This window comes from Eutrema salsugineum, unplaced genomic scaffold, assembly GCF_000478725.1.
Source record: "Eutrema salsugineum unplaced genomic scaffold, Eutsalg1_0 scaffold_4, whole genome shotgun sequence".
Lineage (NCBI taxonomy): Eukaryota > Viridiplantae > Streptophyta > Magnoliopsida > Brassicales > Brassicaceae > Eutrema > Eutrema salsugineum.
This window is the reverse complement of record NW_006256686.1, coordinates 14,030,066-14,037,389: the sequence shown is the minus strand read 5'-3', so window position 1 is coordinate 14,037,389 and position 7,324 is coordinate 14,030,066. Positions and strand designations below refer to the sequence as shown.

The window sequence follows — 7,324 nt, the reverse complement described above, 5'->3', positions numbered from 1 at the left end:
TTAATGAGAAATTAAGTCAATATTAAGTCCAAATAAAACAGAGCTAGCATATTTTACACTCGAGAATCTAGACCATTTAATTTCTTCTCGGGTTCTTTGTATCACAAATGCTCTAGCTACCGCCTAGTCTATAACCAGATTGTGACAGAGCATGTTACTAGGAAATGGTGTAGAAGCAAACAGGTCGATTTCATCATAGATTTTTGTCATCATTCCCTCAAATCGTATTTATACTTTTAAAACACTTTGAAAATTTGAAAAAAAAATTGGAAAAACATTAATGAAAAATACAGAATGCAAAGGTATGTCACGAGCTACTCCTCATGGTGTTACACTTGATTCATCAACAAGGTTGATCTTTGTTCTAGTCCTGTAAATGTGCCTAATACCAAGCCTCAAAGCAGTTGCTTTGGACATAATGTTGAGACAATCACAAAAAACTTTAGTAAATCTTTCACCTCTAATTCCACAAGAGATAAGAAATCGACCTTGGTCTTGGATTTTATGTAGAGTTCGGATTGGTTTTCCTTCCTTGGCGTGTGTAGATGTTTCAAACACTGAGTACGATTCACAATAGGAGTCTGCAACATCAAGGCACATGTATGAATATATGTATGGCATTTCAATCCTTCTATGTGTCAGATCCGTTTGGCCTGTGGGGTTTGTTGCGTTTTCATCATATCCCATGATTATCTTGCATAGAGCATGAGGGATGTGCTCTTCTGAATCTTGATCATCATCAGGAATTCGGTCTTCTCTGCTTCGAGTTGCTCTACCCAGTGGGTGAACTTCAGATACTAGAATGTTGGCGGGATCGGAGGGAGCTCAGAACTAGTTACAGGTTTCAATGTGAGGCAGAGAGGCAGTATACCACGGTTGAAAGGTGTGCAACAGCAGCCAGATGTACTTCCACTGCAGGTGAAGCGTGCACGGCCACGGTGGAGGATTCTAGGCTTGCCATGGCCAATCATTCTTCTTCCTTTTCTCGGACACCTTCAATGTAGTTATGCACGTCTATTCCAGGGGTTTTCTGAAACTAGGTTAGGTGACTCCTCTTTTTCTTGATTATTGTTGGGGTTGGATTCCACCCCCTTGATTTTAACTCTCATAAAACAACGAAGTATTAGAACTGGGTTTCACCAAGCCCACTCTTAGTAAGCGAGTCAAGCCCAATAAATGGTTTTCAACCAAATTTGTCGAGCCAAGCAAGATAACCAAACCAAACCGAGCTATGGTTCGGTTTATTCAAGCCACATCAAGAAATGAGTCGAGTTATGCCAAAAGAGGGTCGAGCCCTGTGAAGGGAGAGACCGGGTCGAGCCATGCGAAGAGAAAGATTGGGCCGAGCCTTAGCCCAATCAATCTGTGTGGGCCGAGCCAAAGGCCGAGAAAGTCAAACTGTGAAGATGTGAAGCCCATCGGAGCAAGTGAAACATCTTCGACTAGGTAAAAATCTGAGGCGGCGACCGTGTAAAGAGATAAGGAAATTTTCCGCGAATCTTTCTCGAGATTCTCGGCTAGGCGGTTAAAGAGCTTGTATAAATAACCGATGTATTACATTCACAATGTATCTTTTTGCAACCCTAAGCGCACAGACTTAAGACTTCACCAGCAATAATAAAAAAAAAACCTTTTTTCGATCTTGTGTTCTTGCGATAAAACCCTAGAAGCTTCAATTCCCTCTTAAATGCTTAACAAGTTTTGATTCTCCGGGTTTTACCTCACACAATTATGAACAAGAGAATCTTTCTAATGATTCTCAAAGATCTTCTTTACAAAAGAGTTTGTAGCTTCCTGGGAGTCCGAGAGATAACTCATGTTTGAATCAGTTTCTTTAGCCTTGTGTTCGAGTTTACTTAGTCGAAATTCAATCTCTTGAAGCTCATCATCAGTTCTCCCTCTGTACCACGAAGCAAACTCGCTGGTTTCCTGGATTTCTTGCTTTGAATCACTAATATCACTAGAGTTTTGAATGATATCATACTTGAAGTTCAAATAATTAAATTGAAATAATAGATTTAAAACAATGTCTATGTGTTTAATATATTAGGGATATTTGGTAATTTTAAATTCAAAAGGTTAGTTTTCAATTTTTTTAAAATAGAGGTTAGTTTTCAAAATATAAAAAAATTTCAGAATATTAAACCAAATCTCCCCAAATATTAAGTGTTTCTTTTAATTGAAAATATAATAAAAATGGCTATTTTAAAAATAAAAATCTGATAACAGTGATATATAATGTATGTACTAATTTTGTTGCAGTTTAAACCGATAATATCCATGTTTGACAAGAATAAAACTGTGAGACCCCGCTCCCTTCTTCCCTACCGGGAACCAGACAGACCGCCTATCAAATCCATGAGACCCGAATCCGCCTTTCATCTGGATTGGCTATCAACTCTGAACGCCCCTAACCGTCCCTACCAGTGAGCCCAACGCCGTATAATCTAGGGTCCAACGTCCTCTCTCTAGGTCCGTTGGCCCGCCAACCGCCCCTACCAGTGAGCCCAACGCCTTATCTCTTAGGCCCGTTGGCCCACCACTGTCTGACGGTTGGCCTCTTTTTAGGCCCATGGGCCCACCCCTGTTCGACGGTCGAGAGTCGCTTGGTCCGGGGGGTTCGTAAGAATTGTCTACTGTCCCTGCAATCATCACATGATCTTTTCCCGTGCTTTGTCCTCATTCGCACGGTACCGCAGACTACTTCCTGGTAGGTCACCCATCCTGAGAGTACTCCAGCTTAAGCACGCTTAACTCTTGAGTTCTCTCAGCACACTTGACCAGAAAAGATAAGTGCACTTTGTTGACATAGGTAGCCAAATCAATTCTTATAAGCCTTTTCACATATACCGGAAATTGGGATGTCACAATTCTCCCCCGACTTCCAAAGAATTCGTCCTTGAATTCTCAACCACGTCCCAAGACGCCACCCGGGTCAGAGCCGGTTGGCGAGCCTTGGCTCTGATACCAATTGTAAGACCCCGCTCCCTTCTTCCCTACCAGGAACCAGACGGGCCGGCTATCAAATCCATGAGACCCCGAATCGCCTTTCATCTGGATTGGCTATCAACTCTGAACGCCCCTAACCGCCTCTACCAATGAGCCCAACGCCGTATAATCTGGGGCCCAACTTCCTCTCTCTTGGTCCGTTGGCCCACCAACTGCCCCTACCAGTGAGCCCAACGCCTTATCTTTTAGGCCCGTTGGCCCACCACTGTCTGACGGTTGGCCTCTTTCTAGGCGCATGGGCCCATCCCTGTCCGACGATCCGGAGTCGCTTGGTCCGGGAGGCTTGTACGAATTGTCTACTGTTCCTGCAATCACAACATGATCTTTCTCCGTGCTTTGTCCTCACTCGCACGGTACCGCAGACTACTTCCCAGTAGGTCATCCATCCTGAGACTACTCAGGCTTAAGCACGCTTAACTCTAGAGTTCTCTCAGCACACTTGATCGGAAAAGATAAGTGCATTTTGTTGACATAGGTAACTAAATCAATTCTTATAAGTTTTTTCACATAATCGGAAATCGGGATATCACAAAAATGAACTAAACGTTTCATATAGAAATTTATAATAATTGGAAAATGAGCAGCCAAAAGGATTAAGTAATATTTTATTAATTTTTCTATAGATTACTTTATTTTGATATATATATTTTTTTTTCATAACAACAGATAAAAAAAAAACTAATAAACAATTAGGCAGTTAACTAAAACAATAAATATTTATAGTTATTTTACAAAGTGTTTAGACAAGTATTTTTAGTTCGAACACTTCGAAAAAATCTCGGGCCTGCCTTGATTATTAACAAAGACAAAAGAGACTCAAATATCATGGTTAGTCACGAGGATTAGATCACATGGTTATTATGACATGGTTACTCACGAGGATTAGACCACAAAGTTATTATAATAGTGTATCCACGTTTTAACTTATTCGTTTAATAAGAAAAAAAAATCAAAACGGCTGTTTCTAGAAATAAACATTTAATAACAATGATATAATCTACTCTAATAAAAGTATATATTTGAGGCTCCTAGAGGTGTCCACATCAGCCAAACAAAACTGTTCTAAAATGATGTCACATCAGCGTCTTCCAAAAAAAAACGACAAACGCCTCCTCAGCTCCTCTTAAAAACGTTATGCTACAAAACTCTATTTAAAACCGGTCGCCTCCCACAAAGCCACGATCTCATATTCATCTCTTGTGGTTTCTCATATCTCTCAATTTTAAATCCCATCAGATAATTTATATTGCCCATATATTTTGTGTTTCCGAAGTCGATCTGACCTATATTGTATTCATCAGGTTGTTTTGCTCATTGTACCAGCATCACTCTAATTTATTGGTTTGTGTTGATATGCAAAAGCATCGAGTCTCATGGGAATGATAAACGTAAAAAAAGTTGGTCGGATGGGCCACTGCGTATCTTATTCTCGATTTTGTGCACCACACCCTGAAAAGGAACCAACGACGGTATGAAGAAAAGCAGCAACAGTTCGAACTGGGAATAAGTAAGCATCTAAACATTTTTTAAATTTGGTTCATTAAATTATCTTATGTTCCACAAAAAATAAGATCTCTCTTTCAAAGTTCTTTCACTAGCTCAATACTTTTTCATCGTTGTTGGGTGTCATTTTTGTTAAACACTAGAAAGATACCGATATCAAAAGATGAAAGCAGGAGAATAACGTGGCAGAGACCAAAAAATCAAGCAGAAGCGGTGGTCATAGAAGTTTCTGATTTTCATGCACCATAGCATTAGTGTGGCAAAGAGATGAGTTATTCCAATATTTTCCCGAGTAATCCAAAATGTAAGCACTTGGTGCCAATTGAATATTCAAAAGGCTATATATTCTTTGAATTAGTGTAAATGTGTGAATACACAAATAGAGCCAATTCAATAATAATGACCCATGTATAGAATAGTTTAATTTAGTGGAGTTAAAGGTAACTCTGATCTAATAGCTGCAGTAAACTAATGTCTCATTTTGTCTATATATATTGTTTTTTTATTGAATTGTGTACAAATGTCCACATTGAGCTAATGCAAAGATGAATGTTTACAGTTGCGTAAAAGATAATGATACAAAAGGTGTAAACGACCATCTCTACCAAATTAAGGTCTCTTTCAGTCTTTTTCTCTACTTTTTTTCACTTAGCCCGCACGTTTTACTTTTAGTTAAGGTTGATAGCAACAATGGTGTAAGTGATTCACTGATTTTCTTTGTAATACATGCAATTACATAAATCAATGCAGTCCATGTTCTAACACCTAAAATTCTACCTTTTGTCGTTTTGTTTGCATTGTATTTAAGTTTGGTTGGAATGATAACGATGAGGAACCACAATCAGTCTCTCCAAAATGCAGCGAGAAAGCCGCTTTTAGAGTTGGTTTAAACACCCATGGAAGTTGTACGCTGTTCTAATCTTCTGAGTGAAACTCTGCTCATTACTATACTCGCAAGTGTAACAAATGAAACATTGTCTTTTGCTCACAACATTGTGAAGAGACTGATTGTGGTAATTTCTCTTAAACAGTTTTGGTAAGACCATACATGAAATCTAGTTACAAGTTTACACGTTCATTGTTCTTATCTCTCTTTTTGGTATGGCTGTGTTAAAAAAAAAAAAAAGTAATGGTAGGAGTATTTGAAGTGTACATTTAAACAACATGGCTGTATTGGGAAAAACATAGATTTGGAATCCTGCAGGGGCTCTGATTTTTCTATTTAAAAACTAACTGCAGTGAACAAAAGCAAAAACAAATTCAAAGGGAGTTCAATCTTGTGCTTGCATAACTAGAGCGAACAGAGGGTGAAACAAGAGCTTGAGTAGCCGACTCGAGTGATCAGATTGCGTAGGAAGTATGGAGGATGATTAGTAGTTTTATGGTGAATCATTTTAAAAGAAAAAATCAGAGAGATGGAGGATGGAATGAACTTTTTGTCCACACATCGAAGGATGACAACCTCAAAGATTAAAGATGTTAAAGACTAAAGACGACAAAGAATGGAAAGCATTGTGAAAGATTATTATATCATCGACCATATTAACACGAAAACAAATTAGTTATTATTGGCATAAAACTGAAATTAACTATATGGACACCAGGTTAATTCAGAGAGAGTGCTTGAGGCTGTATGGCACATGACATGGGTAGATTACGATTAAAGAGGTTGTGGGTATATGAGGAAGAAATGACCAAAAATAAATAAAGAACTTTAAGAAAGGCTTGATATTTTTGCCATACCTCGAAGGTGTTAGTTAGAATGTGAGGAAGGATTCCTTTCTTATGTGTAAAAAAGAAAGAAAAGAAATAAGAAAAAAAAACCAACAAAAAGACATGAGTTTGATTGTACAAGAAGTGTTTACAACAACATTGAAGTAACATGTGAATATTATAACAAAATTACTGGATCATTGACACTGTAAATTCTTTAATTATTTATTACATATAACAATTGACAGTGTTAAAATTAGAAAACCACTAAAATGTAAATTGTTTTTGGGTTTAGTAAAATATACTCTTTCTGTTTTACTATGATTGCAGTTTTATAAAAAAAAATTGTTTCAAAATATTAGATGTTCTTATATTTCAATGTAGTTTTAAATTTATTTAATAATGTATTACCAAGTATATTATTTGATAATATTTGTTATTGGTTTAATTTTATTTAATTATAACATTAAATGATATTTTTTGAAAAAAAAAACTAATTTTTTTAATTTTTGTACTTTTTGTAAAACATCTAACAAATTGAACCGGAAGGAAAACCATGTTACTACATATTAAAATCTCAGGAATGAGTACTATGTTACTACATATTGAAATAGAATTCCGGAATAAAACCGCGCGTAGCGCGGACAGTTCCTAGTATTTCTAATTAATGTTGTTGCACTTTAAACCAATAACTAGGTGATTATCCGCACCATGTGCGGGATAAATATTAATCACAATTTTTTTTATTCAAATATACAAATGTAATATATATATATATAATTAAAAATATTAACTGATATTTATTATTACAAATTATGCACTGATTATACAATTAAAAATAATAATTACAATTACAATTATTTTGTAGTATGATTGCATAAGTGCTAGATAATTGTTAGTTTTATAATTAACTTTAATAGTATTTTTATATGAATAAAATTGTACATTTGAATATACTAAATTGGATTAATACATTCTATCTAGCCGGTTCAACATCAGATTAAGATATTTAAATTTTAATTAAAAAAATTAATTATAATATACATAAAAAATATTAGATTTTTTTTATTAAATGAATAATGTGATTTTTTTTAACAAA

General features: G+C 36.2%; 1 long non-coding RNA gene across 1 annotated transcript; it reads left to right on the top strand.

The window, feature by feature from the left end:
* Window positions 1-4,118: 4,118 nt before the first annotated feature.
* LOC112084662 lies at window positions 4,119-4,908 on the top strand. Its single transcript, XR_002898329.1, has 3 exons — window positions 4,119-4,211; window positions 4,311-4,516; window positions 4,656-4,908. It is a non-coding gene; the product is annotated as an uncharacterized LOC112084662 (long non-coding RNA).
* Window positions 4,909-7,324: the final 2,416 nt, after the last annotated feature.